The sequence below is a fragment of the Rhineura floridana genome, chromosome 2 (genome assembly GCF_030035675.1).
Source record: "Rhineura floridana isolate rRhiFlo1 chromosome 2, rRhiFlo1.hap2, whole genome shotgun sequence".
Taxonomy (NCBI): Eukaryota; Metazoa; Chordata; class Lepidosauria; order Squamata; family Rhineuridae; genus Rhineura; species Rhineura floridana.
The window spans coordinates 81,928,383-81,953,532 of NC_084481.1; the positions used below are offsets into that span (position 1 = coordinate 81,928,383).

At 44.8% G+C, this 25,150-nt stretch overlaps 1 protein-coding gene across 14 annotated transcripts in view; it reads left to right on the forward strand.

Annotated features, from left to right (window-relative positions):
• SEMA5B (semaphorin 5B) overlaps positions 1–25,150 on the forward strand; it is a 585,589-nt gene that overhangs the window by 385,234 nt on the left and 175,205 nt on the right. The gene's annotated exons all lie outside the window — the stretch shown is intronic.

Below are 25,150 nucleotides of genomic sequence, written 5' to 3' on the forward strand. Positions count from 1 at the left end.
ATCCAAAATGTAATAAGAAATGCAGTCATTATTTAAAGTAGCTTTAGCTACATCACTGAAACTGCTCTTAAGTTCGTTGTGGTATGGGGTTTTAATAACAGTATTGCAGGCAAGTAAATATTACAGTTAGATCAGGCTCATATTTAGTCTGTTTTACTTTGTTATGATCATGAAGTCATATGTGTACATGGCATACTTCTAACGAATAAACTATTAAGTTCATGTTCTTTAAGTATGTGGTTAAAGACTTCGCTCCACAGTTGGTTTTGGCAAGTAGCTGTTTTCAAAAGACAACAAAAAATAATACCAGAATTTGGATGTATGTTCTGAAAATAGAATAGCTCCGGTTTGTTCTCTCTTGCTCTAATTCAGCCTTCTCCAGCCTTAATCCCCAGATGCTATTGTACTGCAAGTAGTGAGGGCAGAGAAATTTGATTCAGTTCGCATTTAAAGGCAAGTCTGTCAAATTCACACTTTCTGAAACAATATAAGAACCAAAACAAAACCATCTTTTGATATTTGCACTTATCTGAATTTTGGGATGCAATTCTCCAACCAACCATTGTTTACAAAAATGAATATATTAGGAGAGAATGAACATAAATAAAGATGAATATTTTATTTGTTTGTTTGTTTATTGTTAAAGTATTTATAAGCCACACTTTTCATAGAAATACATTGAGGCGGCTTACAACATACAAAGACACAAAATTTAAAAACCAATGAAAATCATGAAAAACAATGATAAAAGCATCAATAAATACTGCATTGGTTAGAGAGAAATTAATGTTACAAAGGCCTGTCTAAAATGTTCAGTTTTCAAGAGACTCCTGAAAGAAAGAAGGAGTGCTTCCGGCCAAACCTCTGTTAGTAGGGAGTTCCACAGGGCAGGACCTGCCCACTGAAGGCTCAGTGCCTGTTGAGGTCAAACAAAACTTAGGGATGTGGGGAACCAGCAAAAGTGCCCCATCAGAAGATCTAAGTGATTGAGATGGAACATAAGGAGTCAGGTAGTCCTTAAGATACTTTGGGCTCAGGTTTTCGGGCTTGTGAATTAACACAAGTATTTTGAACCTGGCCTGGTAGCAAATCAGTGCAGCTTTTTCAGCAGTGGGGTAACGTGTTGCCAGTAACTTGCTCCTGTAAGAAGTTTGGCCACTGTGTTCTGCACTAGTTGCAGCTTCTGGACCAGATACAAGGGCAGCCTCACGTAAAGCATGTTACAGTAATCAAATCTTGAGGTCACCATTGTATGCACCATGTGGTCAGGCTGTCACAGTCAAGGAACGGTTGCAGTTGGTGTACTAACTGAAGCTGGCAGAAAACATTTCTGGCCACAGAGCTCATCCAGGACAGACAATTTACCTATTTCCTAGACATGGGAACCACCCACCCACAAGGCCTCTGTCTTTTCAGTATTCAAGTTCATTTTATTAACCCTCATCCAATCCACTACTGCATCCATGCACCAGTCCAGGGCTTGCACAACCTCTCCTGATTCAAATGTAATGGAGAAATACAGCTGGATATCATCAGTATACTGATAGCGCTGTGCTCCAAAACTCCAGATGACCTCTCCCAATGGCTTCATATAGATGTTGAATAGTTCTGGGGACAAGATAGTGCCCTGTGGCATGCCATAGTGTAAACATCAGGGGGCCAAGAAGCACTCTCCCAATACTACTCTCTGGACATGGCCCTGCAGGTATTAATGGAGCGACCGCAGCACAGTGACACTAATGCCTATCCTGCAGAACTGGTCCAGAAGGATACCATGGTTAATGGTATCACAAGCCACTGAAAGATCAAGCAGGAGGAGCAGGGTTGCACTCCCCCGCCCTTCTCTCTATAAAGGTAATCCACCAGGGTGACCAAGGCTGATTTGGTCCCAAACGCAAGCCTGAACCCAGACTGGAATGGATCCAGAAAGTCAGTCTCATCCAGGAACATCTGCAGCTGTTCAGCCACAACCCTCTCATTCACCTTTCCCAGGAAAGGAGTATTTGCGATTGGGCAATAGCTGTTACAATCACAGTCTAGGACTGTTTTTTTCAATAGTGTCCGCATTATTGCCTCTTTTAAGGTGACAGGTACCACCCTCTCACTCAAAGAGATATGTACCATTCCCTCGATCCACCTGGTCAGTCCTCCTTGACTCAATTTCATGATCCGTGATGGGCAGGAGTCGAGAGGGCATGTAGTTGGATGCATCCTGGCAAGCACCCTGTCCACATCATCAGGCCTTAAAAAAATGATACTGATCCCACAAGTTGGAGAAGACATAGCATTGAACTCCTGAGCTGGAATTATTGCCATAACAGTAATGTTTAAATTGCTGTGAGTTTATCCTCAATATGATGGGCCAGATGGTTATAGCAAGCTTCCATTGCCTCCAGAGGCCCATCCCCAACAGCAGCTGAGATCAGATTCCAAATGACCTGGAAAAGCTTTGCTAGACAATTACTTGAGGATGCAATAGAGGCAGCAAAGTACTGCCCTTATTGCCACAGAGTAGGTGCAATTATGCTCTGTAACCAGTGCTCTGTCAGTTTTGGACTGAGTTCCATGCCATTGACACTCTAGCCATTGTCCAGCCTGTTTCATTGCACTCAGCTCCCTAGAATACCAGGGGGCTTTGCTCAAGAGCGATCATGTTGATAGCCCTCCATATCTCACCATTCCGCAGTGAGATGAGTGCCTGTATCACCTGCTGTATCTACTAGAAAGTTCCCCAGAGCATTCAGAAACGCATCAGTATCCATAAATCTCTGGAACTGGACCATCTTCATTGGTCCCTCACCCTTACAGAGGGAGATATTTCTTGTGAGTCACAGAGATCATTAATGAAAATAACATACAAAAATGCATTATATTAGGGGAAATTGCTTGCAGAAAAAGGTGCTAAATGCATACAAAATGTGTTTATTAGGAGAAATTTGCACTCAAATGATGCATTTTCATGAGGATTTTTTGAAAATTAGCAAATTGCTGTAGAAATGTTGAGAACTAGAAAAATGATAAATTGAGAGAACCAAAATTTACAGACCTTTCCATCCATATCTACAATCCCCGTCATCATCCTTGACCATTGGCTGGGGAGGATGGGGCTTGTAGTTCAACAGAATCTGGGTGCCCAAAGGTTTGGGAAGACTGTTCTGATTAAAAGGGAATGAAAGGTGAATTGAAGGAATGAAAGTTAGTGTCAGTAGAACAGGGCAGCAGGATTACAGTTAATGCAAAGATGAATATCCAGAAGCAAATCCATGACTGGCTCACAGAAAGGAAACTGTGTACTTGTATACATTCAAAGAAGGCTTAGGTAAAAAAAGGAATCGGGTACCTGCACCTGTACAATATTCTCACCATCTGTATGGCCCCTTCTTTGTTGGTTTTTAGGAGATGGTTAAAAATGTTCTTATTCTGGTCTGCATTTGGATAATTTTATGGAACTATCTTTTACTAAATATTTACATGCTGTTATTATTTTAATGTCATGTTTAATGCTGATGTTCTGTGCAGTTTTAATGCTTTAATAATTGCATATGCATGTTGTAATGTTATTGTATATGTAAGCCGCCTTGTGAGGGTATATACTCTGAAAGGGAAGGTAAAAATTTATCAAACAAAATAGAGCATAGATGGCTTTCACCTGGTGGACTAAGTGGCTTCAGCCTGCTGTGGCTTAACTTGAGCTTTAGGTCTATTCCACAGAGTTACCTGAAGACTGATGGTCCAGATTACAGTTGTTAACAGTTATTTCCTAGTAATTTTTGCACTTAAGTAATAGGGTGTGCTTTGATCCTTGGTATTCGTTTTTCTGAAATTCATGTCAATGCTCTGCTGGCATTCCTTGTAGATTATTGTAGAAATTGTAGATTATTGTAGAAATTGAAAATTGTTCTCTTGCTTTCACTTGTCTCTTGTGTGCTCTGTGATTCTCTCTGAGGAAGCACACTGGTTCCAGTAATGCCAGTTAACAGCTTCCTGTACATGGTGTGTTTAGAAAATTTATGTGCTGTGTGATAGCAAAAGTAAATGTGGTAGAAGAGATTTTAATGAAAGTGAAAAGGGCATAGTGAAAAATCTAGCTTCTTGGAGATTAGCCCACTTGAAAGAACTTTTCAGGCCACCTGTGATGTTAATTTTTTTATTTATGGGAAGTCGTCCCATCAAGTCCTTCAGGTGTGAAAATTGTAATAAGGTAAGGATTTATACCAGTTTGATCAGTGATTAGATACAGCTATTACACCTCTCCAGCTTACATTTGTCAACACACGAGTGTCTTGTAAGCATGCTCCCATGAAAGAATGATGCTATATTACAAGTGTCTACTGTTCAGCCAAAGGAAAACATTGAGTAATTATAACTTTCTGTCTGTAGACCTGCTTCCTAAATATCTGAGAAGCATAGATTAGTCTTCTCCTAGAAAAGGGTACAGAACCCTTTTCAGTTTGTGTGCTGCATTCCCTTTAAGGGGCCACATATCAGTAGTGGATGGGGCTGAAGGCAAAGGTGGGTGGAGCAACCCATGCAAATCTTACTTTTGTACACACACTCACACACCCCACCCAATCCTCCGTTCAGGCAAGCTAGAGGCATTACCAGAGTTCAAGGACTCATTCCAGTCAGTCAAAAAACCTCAAGGGGTGTGTGAAGCAGGGACATTTCCTAGAGGGGGGGAGTGAACTTTGGGGAGAGTTCCAAGGCCCAGATAGAGAGGCTTGGGGGGAGTACATTTGGCCTCCGGACCTGAGGCTCTCCACCTGTCCTAAAACTAGGAGAACCATTCTTTTATCAAGGAATCCTGAACACGACCTTTATTAATAACGCCTACAATTCAGCATCCATTTCACATCTCTAAGACAGTTAAGTTAACAATTGTAGTGTGCTGGAATAGTGCCAAGAAACAGAGAAAGGGTGTTACAAGAAAGCAGACAAAAATGGATCTGTTGGACTATGCAGCCTTCAGTAATAAATAGTTAGCCATTTATTAAAGCATCTAATTAAGTCTAATTACACTTAATGTAAATAGAGTTTAAATTACAGTTTGACCCACAAAGATTGCATTGTTCTGCTAAAATGGTCTTGCTTTGCTTTCTTTTGGCATGAGGTATTTAATGTACCTTATTTTCAGTATTCTTCCACTGTGTTTTGATATATTTTCTGTCATTTCTGAAAAACAAGAAATGTAAAGAAAATTAAAAGATTTTAAGTACATAGCTATGAAAGGAGTATTTTGAAATACAACTGTTAGCCTCCAGTGATTGAGTTAAAGTTAAGCCTGAGTGATGCACTTTTTTCTCCAGTTGTAACTTTCCTTTTAATCAGAAAATAAACATTTCCTGCCCTTTTACATCATCATCTGCACCCCCAAGAGGAAAACATTTTTATACTCTTGAACCAAGGAAACCGTGATTTTTTACACACAATGTTCTTATTTTCCTCTGAACACCAGTCAGGAGCGAGAGTGCTGTGGACTTTTCCATTTCTCTAGTTGAAATTTCATGGTGTGGATGTTAACCTTTTATATGACGCGCACCTTGCCAACATCTTGGTATTTCTCTTTCAGTAAGCTATCTAGTCCTGTTCTTTTAAATCTTGATCAAAGTTATGAAATCAAAGGAAGTTAACTTTAATGTTGTTGTACACCGCCCAGAGAGCTACTAGCTATGGGCGGTTTATAAATGAAATAAATAAATTAATTAATAAATTAATAAATGTTAGGTTCAGTATAGCTGAGTTCTTACTTTCAAATTATCTTTTTGCATTTGAGGCTGATGGGATGTTTATATCATTTGTCTGCCAAAAATGTACACTAAGCAATGATTCCAGCACACGTTGTTCATTGTTTATGAGTGTTTTTAAAAGGGTTAACCTAATCCTCAGCATTCACACAGAGGCTAAGAAAGAGGCTTTTGACAGTAGATTTAACAATTAAGAGATAAGATGGGAAATGTTGCTTTTAAAAACAAAATCCCCATGGCATGTTTTAAGTAGTAAATTATGTCTGAAGTGCCTGAGCAAAGCACATGCTACTAGCATTTATAAAGCCGGACTGTCTGGATCTCAGTTGGTGGTTCAGAGTCATGCGGAGTGGTATGGAGTTGTACTTCGAAACAAGTGTTGTTTGACACAATGTTCTTATTTCCTTCTGAACATCAGTCAGGATCGAGATTGCTCTGGATCTATTAGTTCTTGAGCTCTTTCTCTGTCTCGTATTATTCTCTGTGAATAACAGTAAGTATCAGTACTGGGGTGCTAATAAACAGGAACAATTTAACCTGAGAAACTCACCATTTTGCACTTGCCGTTTCCTCTGTGCAAACAATTAAGCTTTATTGCAGCCCCCTACTTGCTCCCTTACTTTGGGAGCTGCCTTGAACACAATCCCATCTGTCTAGTGAGGATAGTATCCTCCAGGTAGCCCTCTTTCATATTGCAACCAAGGGCCATCCATACAAATGAAATCGATTGGCACTTGTCTCAGGAGAAATGTAAGAAAATACTTCTCCATGCAACACATAATCAACTTATGGAATTTGCTGCCATGAGAGCTTGTCACAGCCACAGGTTCACATCCCTTTAAAAGGGGATTAGATGCATCCATGAAGAGAGAGGTCTGTCAGTGACCATTAGACATGATAACAAAATGGAATGCTCATCTTCAGAGTCAGTGTTCCTCTCAATACCAGTTGCTGGTATTAAACAATGCAGGTGACTATTCAGCAGTGCTGAAACAGAGAGATCATTTTTGCCCTATGTGCATTATAACAAAAATGGATACAGAGGCCTAATTCATATTGCCATTGATGACTTGCAAGCTATGTGGGTCCTCCTGTGCTTGTTAATCCAGTTGTGTGAGGTATTGCTGACATGGCTAGGACTTGTTTTACTCATGCCAGCAAATTCCTTATTTTTTTCAAGAAAGATTCCTGGCATGGATAAGTTGGTCCCAAACCTAGTTGGTGTCCCTTCATGTGAAAAGTTTGCTGTGGGGGAGCCATGCTCACCCACCCACACAGTATCCCTAGATATCCCTATCGCTGGATGTCTTCAAGCAGAGGCTGGACAGCTATCTGCGGGAGATGCTCTAGCTGTGGATTTCCTGCTGTGAGCAGGGGGTTGGACTCGATGGCCTACAAGGCCCTTCCAACTCTATGATTCTATGATTCTAGCAATAATGAAGGATGCTGCTGCCACGCATATGTACCAGGTCCTTCTCTGCATGGTGTCATACTCCAATATGAAAACCAGATAGGGTGGATTCTTTAAAGAAGTAAGTTGCAGCCTGATCCTGTGCATTGTTGACTAAGAAGTAATTCCTACTGAGTTTGGGAAGATGCACTGCTTAGCAGAGGTGTAGTCATCCAGGGTCTTGGGGAGGGGGGCCTTAGACCGCTTACATTTTTGGGAGCCAGGTCCTAGCAGGGTCCCTGTGTCTCCAGTATCCTACAAGCCAATCAGCACAAAAGGGGAATGTGTTAGCCACTGACAAGAGTCTTCTAACATGCTCCCTTGCCCTTTACTGCTGATTGGAGCCAATCAGAGTGAAAGGAGGTAAGTTAGCTACTGAGAAGACTCTTCTCAGTAGCTAGCACTTCCCTTTCCTGATTATTGGCTCATAGGGAATTTGTTGTTGTGAGAGAAGGTGTTTACAAGGATGTCATTCTCAAGCCAGCAGCAAAAGGGGAGGAGGGGGCGTGGCTGTGAATAACATGAAGAGACCCTGCACTTCTGAATTTGCCACTACACTACTGCTGCTTAGTAAATGTGTGCAGGGTTACAGCCTTAGCCTTGCGAGACAGCCTGAAAAAAGTTATCCTTCTAATGTGAAGGTTCTCTGTATGGGTGTTTTACCTTAGGAAAGAAACCTTGCAACCTAGGGTAACATTGAGTACCATAAGGCAGGGGGCATTCAGCAAGGTCCAAATGATAGCTCTGATGTGTTCAAGGTTTAGGAGCATTGATTATGATTATTTTTTTCTTTCATTTAAAATAAATAATAAAGAAAGAAAGAACCAGTGTGGCCTAGTGGTTTTAGCGTCAGGCAAAGTTTCAAATCCTCGTTTCAAATCCTCATGAAGCTCACTGACTGGCATAGTTACTTGTAGTCTCTCAGCCTAATCTACCTCAGAGACAAAATTGGGAGGGGGCCCTTTAGCTCCTTGGGGGAAAGGTAGAATAAATGTGATAAGTAATGGTAAATAAATACAAATTAAGCTAAGCTGTAAAGACTGATGTTCAGCTTTGGAGTGCCACAAGAGTGTTTTTTTTGTTTAGTTTATTAGTTAAAATTATGACGAGAAAATTTCATTAAGTTCCACTTAGAATTTTCCAGCTGTTATACATGCAGTCTGCTGACTCTGTGCTTGACCCTCAAGCAAACCTGAGAGTTCTAACATGAGGTGGGGAAGGGGTAGGAGAGGTGGAATGTTGGCTTGGGAGAGAGAACTCAGCTGATGGTATGCACGGGGGGGGGAAGGTCAGCCAACAGAATGCTGTGTGCACATACTCAAAATAACTTACGTTATCAAACCTTTGTGGTATCTAAAACTAAGGGCTGATTAATGGCAAAAATAATTAGCCTTTTATTTACTTGTGGAGATCTGCTTTATGAAAAATTCACTATCATTTGGCACTTTTCCAGAAGAAAGTAATATTTAAGATATAATTTATAACAGTTACTTTAGATATAGCCTCCTTGCTTTATATGCCATAATAAATGATGAAACTTAAATACAAAACATTTATTTCTATTTTTCCCCCAAGGCAAATCTTCTACTTCATTTTCTTGTCTGCCTGTTTGTATATTTGTATCTTGTATTCTATAAGGCAGAAGCAAACCTTTATGTCTAGATCACAATTTTCTGGCTGCATTTGGACGATTATATCTTGGCCAAGTAAGCTGACAAATGAAAGAGTCTTCTGACTGCTTAGGTAACCCCTTTACGTGAGTGAGCAAACAGCTGGAAAATCCCCCATTATTTATTTATTTAATCTATTTATTACATTTATATATCTCCCCATAGCCAAAGCTCTCTGGGCGGTTTACAAAAATTAAAAACACTGGACATTAAAAACAAATCTACAATATTAAAAACCATACAAAGTTTAAAACCATGAAGCACCAATAAACAAGGTAAAAGACCTTGGGTCAATGCTCACCACATTATTTATTTATTTATTTATTACATTTATACCCCGCCTTTCTTTTCATAATAGAAACCCAAGGCAGCAAGGAAAGTCTTGATCTGGCGCTGAAAAGGTAACAATGTTGGCAGCAGGTGAACTTAACCGGGGAGATCATTCCATAATTTGGAGGCCACCACTGAAAAGGCCCTCTCCCCTGCTGCCAGACTCCCAGCTTCCCTCAGAGTAGGCACCCGGAGGAGGACCTTTGATGTTGAGCATAGTGGGTGGGTGGGTTCGTGTTGGGAGAGGCATTCCATCAGGTATTGTGGTCCCAAGCCGTGTAAGGCTTTCTAGGTTAAAACCAGCACTTTGAATCGGGCTCAGAAACATATAGACAGCCAATGCAAGCGGGCCAGAATTGATTTTATATGTTTGAACCGTCTGGTCCCTGTTACCAATCTGGCTGCTGCATTTTGCACAAGCTGCAGTTTCTGAACCATCTTCAAAGGCAGCCCTTTGAAGAGCACATTGCAGTAATCTAATTTGGAGGTTACCAGAGCATGGACAACTGAAGCCAGGCTATCCCTGTCCAGACAGGGGTGTAGCTGGGCCACCAACCAAAGTTGATAGAAGGCACTCTGTGCCACCGAGGCTGCCTGAGCCTCAAGTGACAGAGATGGTTCTAGGAGAACCCCTAAGCTGTGAACCTGCTTCTTCAGGGGGAGTGCAACCCCATCCAGAACAGGTTGGACATCCACCATCCGGTCAGAAGAACCACCCACTAGCGGCATCTCAGTCTTGTCTGGATTGAGCCTCAGTTTATTAGCCCTCATTCAGTCCATTGTCGCAGCCAGGCACCAGTTCAGCACATTGACAGCCTCACCTGAAGAAGATGAAAAGGAGAGGTAGAGCTGCGTGTCGTCAGCGTACTGATGGCAATGCACTCCAAAGCTCCGGATGACTGCACCCAATGGTTTCATGTAGATGTTGAACAGCATGGGGGACAGAACTGGCCCCTATGGAACCCCATACTGGAGAATCCACAGGGCCAAGCAGTGTTCCCCAAGCACCACCTTCTGGAATCGACCTGCCAAGTAGGAGCAGAACCACTGCCATGCAGTCCCTCCCACTCCCAACTCAGCCAGTCATCCCAGAACGATACCATGGTCGATGGTATTGAAAGCCGCTGAGAGAACAAGGAGAATCAACAGAGTAACACTCCCCCTGTCCTTCTCCTGACAAATGTCATCATAGAGGGCAACCAAGGCTGTTTCCATGCCAGAACCAGGCTTGAAACCCCACTGACATGGATCCAGATAATCAGTCTTATGCAAGAGTGTCTGGAGCTGGCCTGCAACCGCTCGTTCCAGGACCTTGCCCAGGAATGGAACATTTGCTACTGCCCTATAGTTATTAAGATTTTCCGGGTCCAGGGAAGATTTCTTCAGGAGTGGTCTCACTACCACCTCTATCATGGGGCCCAGGACCACTCCCTCTCGCAAAGAGGCATTAATCACTTCCCTGACCCAGCTGGCTGTTCCATCCCTGCTAGCTTTTATTAGCCAAGAAGGGCAAAGATCCAGCACAGAAGTGGTTGCACGAACTTGTCCAAGCACCTTGTCAACGTCCTCAAGCTGTACCAACTGAAACTCATCCAAGAAATCAAGACAAGACTGTGTTCTGGATACCTCACTTGAATTATAGTTTTCCATTTCATCCAAATTGGGAAACTACGGTTAATGGCTTCAGAAGAATCCAGGAGATTAAGCCATAGTTTGTGACTTAATATCCTGGCTTGTTCTTGAGCTTTTAGCCCTACTTTCCAGGTTCAGATGAAACAGGAAACAATAAATTAATGGAAGAGTTCCTGGTTTGTTGGTTGGTTTGTGTAAAAGGGAGAAGTGACGTGACTATGTGCACAGCCAAAAGGCTAATTCATATTTTGGCTTATTAAGCCTAGACATGATTTTCTGGACACAGCTACTCCTCTAGCTTCTCACCTCTATATATTACAGGTACAACCCACCTGATGGTCTGTATACAGACTTTTTTGTGAGTACTCAGTAATGACAATTTCTGCATGAATAGAAGGGATGTTTATTTCTTTAACTTGGCCAGAAATGAAGTAAAAACTACTGCTAATGTCGTAGAACAAGTGTTCTATATTTGCTACATTAAATCAGCACAATTTTAGTTTTAACATTGCTGTTTCTTCTTGGGAGCCCATGTTATGTGTTATCTGTGTCTGTGCATGATACATAATATTAAAACTGCTATGATATTCCCATCTTGCTTTTTCCTAAACGAGAGAGAAAAGAAATGGAAATGTATTGTTGTTTGTTCATAGTTATCAGGATGGAAAGGCTGAGTATCCACATGACATATATACACTCATGCATACCCATAGTACTTGCATTTGACATTTAAGATACTCAAGAGTCTGGATTTGAATACCATGTGAATGAGTTACTGCAAGCCTTTTTGCTTACATATTCCCTCTTCCCCTCTCTTCCGGCATAGCCATACGAAGGCATGTGGAAACTTTTTACTTCCATTTTCTTTTCACCACAGTTTAGCTTTTTGTCTAAACTGTGAAAAATATTAACTATGGTTTGTGTAAACAAGTCATCTTGATATCCACAGGTTGTTGGTTCAGATGACGCAGGTGTGGTTAATCGAAAATGGAATCAAAAGCTTCTGAACCTCTACCTCAGCGTTCCACTAAAAGAAAAGAGGGGAAGGGAAAGTGCATGAGCTAGAGACTCCTTGTGACTCATTCAAGCCATGCTAAACGTGGTTTAAAAGGGACTGTGAGGATCTAACAGAGCAAGAGTCTTCTTTTATATTGCATTGAAAGAATAATTAGGGAAGAGGTTTTTAAATATATAATTTAGATGAGTAATTTGCAGGATAGATTTTAGCATTGATTCTGGAATAGTAAGTTCCATTCTTTTAAAAATTCACAAAACTGTTGCCTCTGGAAAACAATTTATATTGGCCCTACAAAGCCTGCCATTTTTAGCACCATCTACTGGCATATTTTCCCAAAATCAGCTACATGTGCAAGAAGGTCTGACTTTTAAATCCAATAAAACAACGAACTAGCTAAGAGGAAGTAACAAGGGCACATTAAAGTTCCAGTTGTGCATTATAAATAATATGTAAGTGTATGGCAAGAGATGCATGAATCTTATAAAGGAATTAAATTATTCCCCAAACCATAACAATGTAGGACCATAACAATACACGTCTTTTATTTAACATCCAAACTCCTCTCTGTTTGTCAGTTGCAGCACTGGCATAATAGTGCTGCAGTGCTACATAATAATTTTCTTGTGTGTTACATTTTTAAGTGAAGGTGTTGGTAGACCCAAAGCTAGGAACTTAACTGACACACATGTTTTAGGATAAGCTCTTGCTGTGCATAGTCCTATATATATCTACTCAAAAGCAAGTTCCATGGAACTTACTCCCAGAAAATTGAGTATAGGATTGCAGTGTTTAGTACAATTATTAGTTTTTTATATGATACTATCATTTATGCTGCCTACCTTTTCTCTACTCACAGTTTAAAGCATTTCATTTTAGTTTCTGTTCATACTTTGCAGTTTTCCCTGGACAATGTAATCATGCTTTTTTCTTCTGGTAACCATTTAAGCTGACATGTGTTTTACAGCTCCTTTCAGATGAACGGCAAATACGGGAGGGATTATTGCAGCAGTACAGCCCAAAGCTACATGACAAAGTCACTGACATGGACTGAATGGCTTAGCTGATCTTGTAGCAAAGTTAGAGTTGGTAGACGAATACGAAGCCCAGTCCATTAATCACTTGTCTGAGACATTGATTTCAACTCCACAAGCGAGGATACAAACTGCCTTGAATTCTTTTATACCCTGGTGAAGCTTTTGGTTCAAAGATTCTCCCATCTCTCCAAGCTGGAAAAAAATACTAAAGGGCCAGGTGTTAACAGAACAAAAAGGAATTCAGGTCCCAATTTGGATAGCTGTAAATACTGTAAATGCACTTTGAAGTAACTACCTTGCTTTTCAAGCATTTGGTGGAAAAAAAGAGTATGAAGGCTCTAGGATGAATGATCCAGCAAGTGCTGAATATTTGTTGTTACCCAGGTTGGGGGGGGGCATTGATGAGGGCAACACCAACATAGAGGACTGGGGAGGCAAGCTGGGGGAAGGGACTAGCAGCGAGGAGAGTTCACAGTGCTCTCAGACCCCTGTCACTGACAGCCCAACTCCCTCTGATTCTGGCCCCCCGTTGAAGCACAACCTGAACTGTCAGAGGCTGCCCTGTTAGAGACTGCTCCATTAGACACGCTCTCTTCGCCCGTGTTGGAGGCGTTGCTTGGTCCACCTGAAGTTCACCAGCCGGGTGCCCCATAGCTTCCCACGCTTGAGCAGACAGTCAGCCCCCATCATTCAGAAGGGGAAGCGGAGCTCCAACTCCCATTGCCCCACGCTTGTAGGCGTCAGAGGCGGGAGATTCAACCAGAGGAGGAGCCTTCGCTTAGACGCGAAAACGCATCCTACACAAGTGGACTCGGGAGGGGATATTTGCTGAGTCAGTGTCTGAGAGCTGTGAAGATATGCTTAGTCAGTGTTAGTCAGGGTAAAACTTCCTAGATAGGGTAGATAGATTGATGAGTCACAAAGCCAGGAGCCCATGCAGATGGGGGGGGGGCACAGCCACATCTGACAGAAGTGGAGAAAGAGAAGCATCGAAAAGAGGGGCTGTGTCTATATTGTGAGAAGGTGGGGCACCTTGCTAAGTCCTGTCCAGCCAAGTCGAAAAAGTCTCTGGTGCAGGAAAACTCAAAATCCCAGCCCTTGTAGAGGTCCATGAGCTGGGATTGTCTGTAAGTCAGCGACCTCATATCGGGCCTCTCCTGCTGAAGTCCACTTTACATTTACCATCTTGCCTTGATTTGCCTGCAGACCAAGAGGTCCAGGTGTATGCCATAGTGGATTCTGGAGCATCCAGCAATTTTATGGACTTAAACTTTGCAGAAAAGCACAATCATCGAATTCAAATCACCACTCTCTGTGGAGACCATAGACAAACAGCCCCTGAAGTTGGGAGTGGTGGCCAGGGCAACCATACCACTGAGGGTGGAAGTGCCAGGGCATGTGGAAAAGATGTCCTATCTAGCCGCTCTGCTCTGCTTCCCTGTGGTGTTAGGCATGACCTGGCTGGCTCAGCATAATCTGGTCATCTCTTGAAAAGAGGCTACTGTGACATTTCAATTGGACTATTGTGAACAGCATTGCCAGCTCCCCAATAAATCCACCCCATTAACTCTGGCAGCTACATCCCCACCAGAGGAGGTGCATCTGCCTGAAAAGTACTAGGACTTTAAAGACGTGGTTGACAAAAAAAGAAGCTGACCAGCTGCCCCCCCACCGACCTTACGACTGTGCCATAGACTTAATGCTGGGAGCTAGCATCCTTTCGGGGTGCATCTACTGCCTGTCAGAGCTGGAGCTGGCAGCACTGAGGAAGTTCCTGGACACTAACTTACAGCGAGTATTCATACGGCGGTCCAAGTCCCATTGCTGTTTGTTAAGAAGAAAAATGGCGAATTGCACCCTTGCCAAGATTACAGGGAGCTAAACAAGATTATCATTCCCAACAGCTACCCCTTGCCCCCATCAATGAGATGCTGGAGCGCCTATGCTCTGCCAAAATCTACACCAAGCTGGATTTACATGGAGCCTACAACTTAGAATGAAGGAGAGGGATGAGTGGAAAATTGCCTTCAAGACACGTTATGGACACTTTGAATACCTAATCATGCCTTTTGGCTTGTCGAATGCTCCAGCTGTCTTCCAAAATTTCATGAATGATATTTTTCTGGAATATCTGGACTGCTTCGTGATAGTCTATTTGGATGATATCCTTATTACTCTGACTCCCCTGACAGCATGAGGCTCAGGTGAAAGTGGTGTTGCAGAGACTGAGAGAGAACCACCCGTATGCCAAACTGGACAAATGTGGGTTCAACTTGACCACCCTGGATTTCCTGGGTTACCGCATCTCTCCCACAGGAGTTGGGATGGACCCAGAGAAGGTGTGCTACTTGCTCTCTTGGCAACCCCCAAAACCAAGAAGGACCTCCAACGTTTTCTGGGGTTTGCTAATTGCTGCCAGTGCTTCATTACACCTTTCTCTAATAAGACAGCCCCCCTCACTGTCTGTTTGAAAGGATCAGGACCCTTTCATAGGACCGAATCGGTGTGACAAGCATTTGAGGAGCTTAAGCAGCTGTTTTCCTCAGAACCCATACACCAGCACTCCCCACCAGTTTGATCGGACTGGGGAACCCAGTTTACAGCCCATTTCTGGCACATGTTGTGGCAACTGTTACAGAGTGAGTTAAGGCTGTTGTCTTCACACCACCCTCAGACAGATGGACAGAAAGAAAAAGTGAATGCTACATTAGAGCAGTATGTCTGCTGCTACGTAAACTACCAGCAACAACTGGGTGTCCTTACTGCCCCTGGCGGAGTTTGCGTACAACAATTCTCTGCACATGTCTACTCAGCAGACACCATTTTTTGCCAACTTCGGATACCACCCATGCACTTTTGCCTCCCCTGTATCTAATCTGGCCGTCCCCGTAGCGGCAGAGTTCGTGTAGGAACTGCGGACAGTGCAGCAGTTGCTGCAAGAGCAGCTCACAAGGGCGAAACTCACAACTACAAAAGGGTGATGGACCAACGCTGGCAGCCTGGTCAAATTAACCCAGTGGTGTTTTGTCCATGCTTCCCGCCTCTTTGAAAATCCACCCCGTCTTTCATCACTCCCTGTTAACCTCAGAAAATCCACCAGACCCCCATCGGGCACCCAAGTCTCCACCTCCACCCATATTGATCGATGGGCAGGAGGAGTTTGAAGTGGAACAGATCTTTGACTCCCTCTGGAGCCAGGGAAAGTTGCAGAACGTGATCCATTGGAGGGGGTTTGGTCCGGAGGAAAGATCATGAGAGGCAGCTACTGACATCCATACACCGGATTTGTCGAGAGAGTTCCATGAAGCTTACCCAGACAAGCCCAAGCCCCCGGGGTGGGGGGAAGTTCGGCATGAGAGGGGGGATAATGTTGTGATCCAGGTTGGGGCGGAGGCATTAACAAGGGTGACACCAACATTGAGAACCCTCAGGGAGGGTCCTTGGGGAGGCAAGCTGGGGGAAGGAACTAGCAGCAAGGGGAGTTCACAGTGTGCTCAGAACCCTGTCACTGACAGCCCAGCTTCTTTGGAACCTGGCCCCCCTGTTGAAGTGCAGCCTGAACTGTCAGAAGCTGCCCCGTTAGAGACTGCTCCATTAGACACGCCCCTTCACCCATGTCAGAGGCGTCACCTGGTCCACCTGATGGTCCGCAGATGGGCGCACCACAGCTTCCCACGCTTGAGCAGACAGTCAGTCTCCACCATTCAGAACGAGAAGCAGAGCTCCAACCCCAATCGCCCCACGCTCGTAGGTGTCAGAGGTGGGAGATTCAACAGAAGGACCTGAGGAGGAGCCTTCCTTTATGTGTGAAAACCTATCCTACTTAAGTGGACTTAGGGGAGGGAATATTTGCTGAGTCAATGTCTGAGAGCTGCGAAGACATGCTTAGTCAGTGTTAGTCAGGGTAAAAGTTCCTAGATAGGATAGATAAGACTGATGAGTCACAAAGCTTTGATGTATCTATTACTTTAGTAAAAAGAGAAAAACTCACAGAACCGAGTGAGACTGGGTCCTTCGGCTTCGAGCAGGACAATATTACATAATTAACTTATAACATTTAACAGTCTGCCCCAAATTCACAGATGGTGTATTGAAGTAGGCAACTCCAAAAGTTGTACTCTTTAATTTGGAAAATTAGCCAAGACTCATGTAGATTTAATGTGGTGACATTTAATGTCATGAAATGTCATCATGATTATGGTGTTATCACCAAAGTAGTATTTGATGATAACACCATAAGCTTAGCATTGCTGAGCCTGTATAACACTTGTAGTGGGACATGAAACCATCTCTTTGTTCATCCTCTTATGAATGTAATCAAACATCCTGATAAGTTCTAATTCTGCAATTTTCATGCTGAAATATATTCCTTTGTAGGAAATCTGAAAGTTTTAGGTCAGTAGTAGAATGTCCTGGGAGTTTAATGTCAAACTTTGTGTCCTTTGATTCCTCTGCATAGAGACTGATCCACTTGTCGTATGTACAAGGTACAAGAGCACTGTTAAAATGACTGTGTTTTGTAATCACAAATATTGCTGTCGTTTTTGCACACATGTAAACTTCAATTGAATTGTACTTTTTGCATTTAATGACATTTGGAATTAATTGTACTCCTCTTTAATTAGGAGAAAGTGACAACCTGTGAGATTTTGCAGACAGGCTATGTTTTAATATGCACAACCAAACAACATTGCATATCACTCACTCTGATCATGTGCGACCAGAAAACTCCATATGCACCACCATACACCCCTAAATCCAGTCATACATATAACTACACTTCTTGCAGCTCATTGACACTTCCTGGTGCACCTGGAAGGCAAGGAAGACGGTGGAGGATCATGGCTGCATTAAAGCTAGCAGGGTCATGCTCTCCCTGTCAATATTTAGGTGAAAATTGCTCACCAGGGAAGTCTCTGTTCCAAATCTCAGCTGAAGGTTTTATTAAATGTCAAGAGGGAGAATCACAAGAGATCAGTTTTGTAACGCTAAGGTTACTTCAAGGTTCGCTGTGTTTTTGAAAGACAGAGATGGTCTCCCCCCACCTGCTTTAATATTTTATGTTGCATCTTGGATCCTGTAAAAGAAGCATTTCTGATATTTTCTCTTTTTCCTCTCAAAAGGTTTATTGTGACAGCCAGGTATAATTGAGGGTCAGGACTCTATATATAAAATAGCTCTGTGTTTTTGTGGAGTCTGTGGATCATGGGCATTCAATTAAGCTGAATGGTGGAAGATTCAGGACAGTCAAAAGAAAGTATTTCTTCACTCAGCACATAGTTAAGCTATGAAATTTGCTCCCACAAGAGGCAGTGATGGTCACCAACTTGGATGGCTTTAAAAGAAGATTTGACAAATTCATGGAGGATAAGGCTATCAATGGCTACTAGCCATGATGGTTGTGCTCTGCTACCATAATCAGATGCCGTATGCTTCTGAAAACCAGTTGCCAGTAGCTGCAGGAGGGGTGAGTATTCTTGCACTCAGGTCTTGCTTGTGGGCATCCCATGGGCATCTGGTTGGCCACTGTGAGAACAGGATGCTGGACTAGAGGGGCCACTGGCCTGATCCAGCAGGACTCTTTTTATGTTCCTATGCCCTGGGTCTTTTTTAAAAAAGCTTCTTTCCCCCCGAGTTATTAGGGGATCAGTTACTCAATCTCCACCTTTCTTTATCCTTTGTTATCTTAACCACAGGCTGTCAGCACATGGTCAGAGAGATGTCAGTTCTATAGTACTGGTAGTCTTGTACATGATGGACTCAAGGTATTCTTCAGGGTGGAGGCTCTTCAGCCTGGTAACATTTGTTCCTGGACCAGGGAAGATGAGATCTTTGGCTTTTTGAAATGTGTATTTATCTTTGTTTTGCATTGTTTGTAGCAAATGTTCCTGCATAGGATATGCAGGCGGCTGTGAAATAGCAATTTCTATAATGAAGTTAATGTCACTTTGCTAGTGCTTCTATCCTGGTAGTAGAATTTTTTATAAGCTAAACATTCATTTCTCACTCATACATTTATAACTGATTCATATTATATTGAGAGCAGCAAAGATTGCTATACAGGGAGGAAACTAAAAGTACAATATTGGAGAAATGTAAATATTGTTGCGTGCCTCCCCAATCTTCGAGTGGTGAGATTTCATCCAGGGTTTGGTTTTCTTTGCGCTCATCCAGGGTTTGGTTTCCTTTGGGAAGAAGGTCAGCGGAGACTGTGGGTGTCTTTATGAAATATGGTTTGTTTATTTACACACATTCCAACCTGAGCTTAGGATGGAGGGTTTCAAGGCATCACCCGTCCAATATCCAGCTTTTCCATCAGGGTTGCAGGAGGCATCCTAAAGCCATGGTGCAGAGAGCCAGCCTCTCTGCCTGCCTCCAGTTCCCAGCCTTTCTCAGACAACTCTAAACACACTCAAAGCACAAACCTCTGCTAGCCGCCAGGAGGGGGGGCTCTCCTGAAGTGTTTCAATGACAAAAGGATCTTCCTGGCCCATTCACCAGTTGCTGGGCACCTAATAGGCCCATTAACAACCTGGCCACTCTATGTCGGAAGGCAGAGCTGGGGTCCCAATCCCAGGGAGCTGGATCCCGGAGAGTTGGGAGAAGAGTATTCGGATGGATGGCAGAGGGAAGGGGGAGGAACTTCCCCCCTTTGGAGCGAAGACGAAACAGAGGAACTGCCAGTGATAAGGTCGCTTAGCAACGGGGAGCCTGAGCCCTCCCTGGACATTCTCACGCCTCCCCCTCTTTCAGGCTCAGAGCAAGAGGGGAAAGAGGGAGGGCTGCTCACAGCCGAAAAGCGGGGAGGCAGTTTACCATCAGCCCCTCCCCTATCCCCCATCCTGGAATCGGAAACTTCAGAAGAGGAGGGGGTGATGCTTCCCCCCTCACCGCGCACACGCAGACAGCTGAAAAGACAGGAGAGAAGGGGGGGAAGGCGGGCAGTACCTGAGGGGCAGTTAAGGAGGAGCGAAAGATTGCGCGCCCGTTTGGCCCCTTCTTAAAGAACAGGCGGGAAGAAGTCCCTTGCTCTGTCAACTTTCTCCCAATGCCGCAGGACCTGTATCCCTGTATTGCTTCATGAGAAAACGCAGTCTTTGTTTGGACATTACCCTAATAAAACACGAATTAACTACAGCCGTTGGTCTGGTTCCTGAGTCACATCCTGGGCCTGACAGCTTGACAGAGCCCCCTAAATCACCCTCAATGCTCTCTTCACTTGACTGGGACAAGATGTCAAAGGGAGCAGCGGGGGGGACGAACCCCACTTCTGAGACGGAAGAAGTGGAACTCTTGAGGACTAAGGTAGCTGATTTGCAGACGGATGTTCAAGCCCTGCTAGCAGCAGTCAAGGCGCTGAAGACAGATAATCAAACCTTGAAGGCCACGATAGACCAGATGCGAACAGCCCCTCCAGCTGCCGTAGTAAAGGTTCCCATTGGATTGCCCCCAAAATACGCGGGACAAAGTGACCAGTTGGCAACCTTCATGGCTCAATGTGAGTTATATCTGGATGTCAGGCACACGGAATTTCCAGACGATGGGGCTAAAGTAGCTTCCGTGATTAGCCTCCTGGAGGGAGAAGCTGCAAAATGGGTGACTCCGTATCTCGTGAGAAAGGATACTGTCTTAGGAAGGTACAGAGGATTTATACAGGAGATGACCGAGATGTTTCAAGACCCGCAAAGGGCTGAAACAGTAGCACGGCAACTAGGCGCTCTGAAGCAAGCTAAAGGGACTGTTTCCGAGTACACTAACGCTTTTAAAATTCTGTCCCAGGAAACTGGTTACAATGATGCCGCCCTGATGTTTATGTACCGGAGTGGATTAAATGCTGAAATCCTGGATGAGTTGGCCAGGACCTCCCCCCCCCCGCTGACCTACCAGGGCTCATCCGGCTATGCCTACAGATAGATCACCGGATGGAAGGAAGGCGCCTGGAAAGGAAGCAGGAGGTCCCGAGATACTCAGCCTCGGCATCCCGCAACAAGACCCTTCCCACTGCAGGGATGGCAGGTAATGCAACTGAGGGACAGGGAGGGGCTAGGCCAAGACTGTCGGAAGAAGGAAAGGAAAGACGATGCCGGGAACGTTTATGCTTTTATTGTTCAAAGCCGGGCCATGTGGCCAGAGACTGTGGACTGAAAGGGGGGAAAGCCGAGCCGTCGGGAAACTAGAACACCCAGTCCACGTGCAGGCCGGTGGACTGGGGGTAGCGTTGTATAAAGGCCCCCCAACGATCCAACCTCCCTCAAAGGGGGTGTTGGTCTTGCCTATTCGGATTACAACTTCCAGAGGAGTGGTGTTTAATTCCACTGCCTTAATTGACAGTGGAGCCTCCACAAATTTTATTGATGCAAAGTTAGTCAAGCGTCATGGAATTTCCCGGTGGAAACTGGACGCTCCCCTAGCTGTGGAGACTATCGATGGGAGACCCCTGAAGTCAGGAGGGGTGACGCAAGCCACGGAGGAAGTGAAACTTCAAATCCCTGGGCACGAAGAGTTCATTTCGCTATACGTGTCAGATCTCTCGAACTTTGAGGTGATTCTGGGAATGCCCTGGCTAGCAAAGCATGAACCCAAAATAAGTTGGAAGGAGGCGGTGGTGTGGTTCACCTCACAGTATTGCCAGGAGAACTGTCAACCTGAAGGAATCAAGAACACCTTAGCGGGGGCAGTGCAAGAGATCGAGCAAGTGACCCTGCCGCCAAAGTATGAAGAATTCAAAGATGTGTTTGATGAAAAAGAGGCAGAGACTTTACCCCCCCCACCGCCCTTATGACTGTGCGATTGACCTAGTGCCAGGAGCCAGCATCCCATCAGGGAGAATCTACTCTCTCACAGAGAATGAGAGGGAGGCCCTGAAGGAATTCCTGGATAAAAACCTGAGGCGAGGATTCATACGCCCCTCACAATCCCCTGCTGGAGCGCCACTATTGTTTGTGAAAAAGAAGGGGGGGGAACTCAGACCCTGTAATGACTATCGCGCATTGAACCAGATCACCATCCCCAACAGCTACCCGCTGCCCCTGATCTCAGAGTTGCTGGACCGACTGCGCTCTGCAAAAATCTTCACGAAGTTGGATTTGAGAGGAGCGTACAATCTGATCAGAATGAAGGAGGGAGATGAATGGAAAACAGGATTCTTGACCGCTTACGGACAGTATGAATACCTGGTCATGCCGTTCGGGCTTTGTGGAAGTCCAGGAATTTTTCAAAAATTCATGAACGTGTTTAGAGACTTGTTGGACACGTATGTAATCTGTTACTTAGATGATATCCTGGTGTTCTCAAAGAACCAGGAAGACCACGACCAGCATGTGAAGACGGTGTTGAAGAGACTGAGAGAAAATCACCTGTATGCTAAATTAGAGAAATGTGGATTTGACCTCAAATCTCTAGACTTCCTTGGATATCGAATCTCAGCGGAAGGCGTGGAGATGGACCCAGGGAAAGTAAGCTGCACATTGGACTGGGGCCAACCTGTCACCAAAAAGGATGTACAACGGTTTTTGGGGTTTGCCAATTATTACAGAAAGTTCATTCCAGGGTTTTCCAAATTAACAGCTCCTCTGACTGACTGTTTAAGGGGGAAGAAGAAGTTTCAATGGACAGAGAACGCCACCGAGGCCTTTGAGGAGCTGAAGAGAAGGTTTGCTACTGAGCCCATTCTGCGCTTTGCTGATCCGAACCGCCCTTTCGTAGTGGAAGCAGATGCTTCAGATTTTGCCATCGGGGGGGGTCCTGCTACAATTAGACCAAGAAGGGAAGGAGCTGCACCCCTGTGCGTACTTCTCTCGGAAGTTAAAGCCTGCAGAGAAGAACTACACAGTTTGGGAGAAGGAGCTGCTGGCCATCAAGGACTCTTTTGAAAACTGGAGACAATACCTAGAGGGGACCTCTCATCGAATTGAAGTGCGCTCCGACTACAAGAATCTTGAAAGCCTCCAAACAGCCAGAAAGCTGAACCAGAGACAGATAAGATGGTCCCAGTTCTTCACTAGGTTTAACTTCCAGATTACTTACCATGCCCAAGCCAAAAACCAGAGAGCGGATGCCTTATCCAGACAGCCACAATACAAAGAAAGTGAATCCGAGGACCAGCCTCAGTACGTAATCCCGCCAGAGAAATTAACGTTGGGAGTATGCCAGCCTTCATGGGAAGAGGAACTCAAAAAGGCACAACAAGAAGATGCAGACATGCTAAAATATCAGCAGGAGACGGGACAAGGTCAAGACTCAGAAGTAACCTTTCACTGGAGAAATGGACTGTTATGGTTCAAAACCGCCAGATATGTGCCAGAAGGGGAATTAAGGCTCAGAATCCTACGCCAGTGTCATGATTCCATCACAGCGGGACACTTTGGGATTTACAAGACCATTCAGAACGTGGCCAAGGACTTCTGGTGGCCTAAAATGCGTCGGGATATTGAGAGTTATGTAAAGTTCTGCTCTGTCTGTCTGCGGACAAAAACACAAACAGGGACACCAGCAGGACTGTTACAACCGCTGCCTGTCCCACACGAACCCTGGAAGGACCTCTCCATGGATTTTATAACTGATCTACCCAAGTCCCAAGGAATGACAGCCATCTTAGTAGTGGTGGATCTACTTACCAAAATGGCACACTTTCTTCCTTGTGCAGGGGCCTTAGAGGCTAAAGAAACGGCCAAGTTATTCATAAAAGAAGTCTACCGGCTGCATGGATTGCCAAACAGGGTAGTCTCAGACCGAGGAACTCAGTTCACAGCCAAATTTTGGAGAGCAATGTGGAAACAGTTGCAGACGGAATTAAAACTCTCCTCCGCCCATCACCCCCAGACAGATGGGCAGACGGAACGCTTGAATGCCGTTTTGGAAAGATATTTACGAAGTTATGTGTCCTGTCAACAGACTGACTGGGTATCATATTTGCATTTTGCAGAGTTCGCCTACAACAATTCTCTGCACTCCAGCACTCAACAAACCCCGTTCTTCGCTAATTATGGATTCCATCCTAAAGTCTTTCCAAGCAGCTCAGAAGGAATGCTGGTACCGGCAGCTGAGAACTTCCTTAAGGAATTGCAAGCGGCGCAACAGACACTGAAACAGCAGTTAAACAAAGCCAAAACGGAGTACAAGCGAGTTGCTGACCTGCACAGGAAGGAGGGCCCCCCCCTTCAACCGGGAGACCAGGTATGGCTGTCCACCCGCTTCCTCCAGATGCCGGGCAAATGTAGAAAATTACAAGACAAGAGGGTGGGTCCTTTCGAAATAGAAACTCAAATCAATCCCGTGGCGTACCGACTGAAGCTGCCTGACACGTTTAAAATACATCCTGTGTTCCATCGATCCCTCTTAACGAAAGCCGCCCCTCCCAGTGAGTTACGGCTGGAGGAACCTCCCGGAGCTCCACTCCTGGTAAATGAGCAGCTTGAGTTTGAAGTTGAGGAGATCTTAGATTCCAGGATCAGATGCCACAAGCTGCAGTACTTGATTCACTGGAAAGGCTATGGGGTGGCTGACAGATCATGGGAAGATGCAGCTGATGTGCATGCTCCAGAATTGGTAAAACTTTTCCATCAACGTTTTCCCCACCGTCCCAAGCCAGACAAGGGGAGGGGGGCACAGCCTGGGAGGGGGGATGGTGTCGGAAGGCAGAGCTGGGGTCCCAATCCCGGGGAGCTGGATCCTGGAGAGTTGGGAGAAGAGTATTCGGATGGATGGCAGAGGGAAGGGGGAGGAACTTCCCCCCTTTGGAGCGAAGACGAAACAGAGGAACTGCCAGTGATAAGGTCGCTTAGCAACGGGGAGCCTGAGCCCTCCCTGGACATTCTCACTCCTCCCCCTCTTTCAGGCTCAGAGCAAGAGGGGAAAGAGGGAGGGCTGCTCACAGCCGAAAAGCGGGGAGGCAGTTTACCATCAGCCCCTCCCCTATCCCCCATCCTGGAATCGGAAACTTCAGAAGAGGAGGGGGTGATGCTTCCCCCCTCACCGCGCACACGCAGACAGCTGAAAAGACAGGAGAGAAGGGGGGGAAGGCGGGCAGTACCTGAGGGGCAGTTAAGGAGGAGCGAAAGATTGCGCGCCCGTTTGGCCCCTTCTTAAAGAACAGGCGGGAAGAAGTCCCTTGCTCTGTCAACTTTCTCCCAATGCCGCAGGACCTGTATCCCTGTATTGCTTCATGAGAAAACGCAGTCTTTGTTTGGACATTACCCTAATAAAACACGAATTAACTACAGCTGTTGGTCTGGTTCCTGAGTCACATCCTGGGCCTGACACTCTATTAGCTT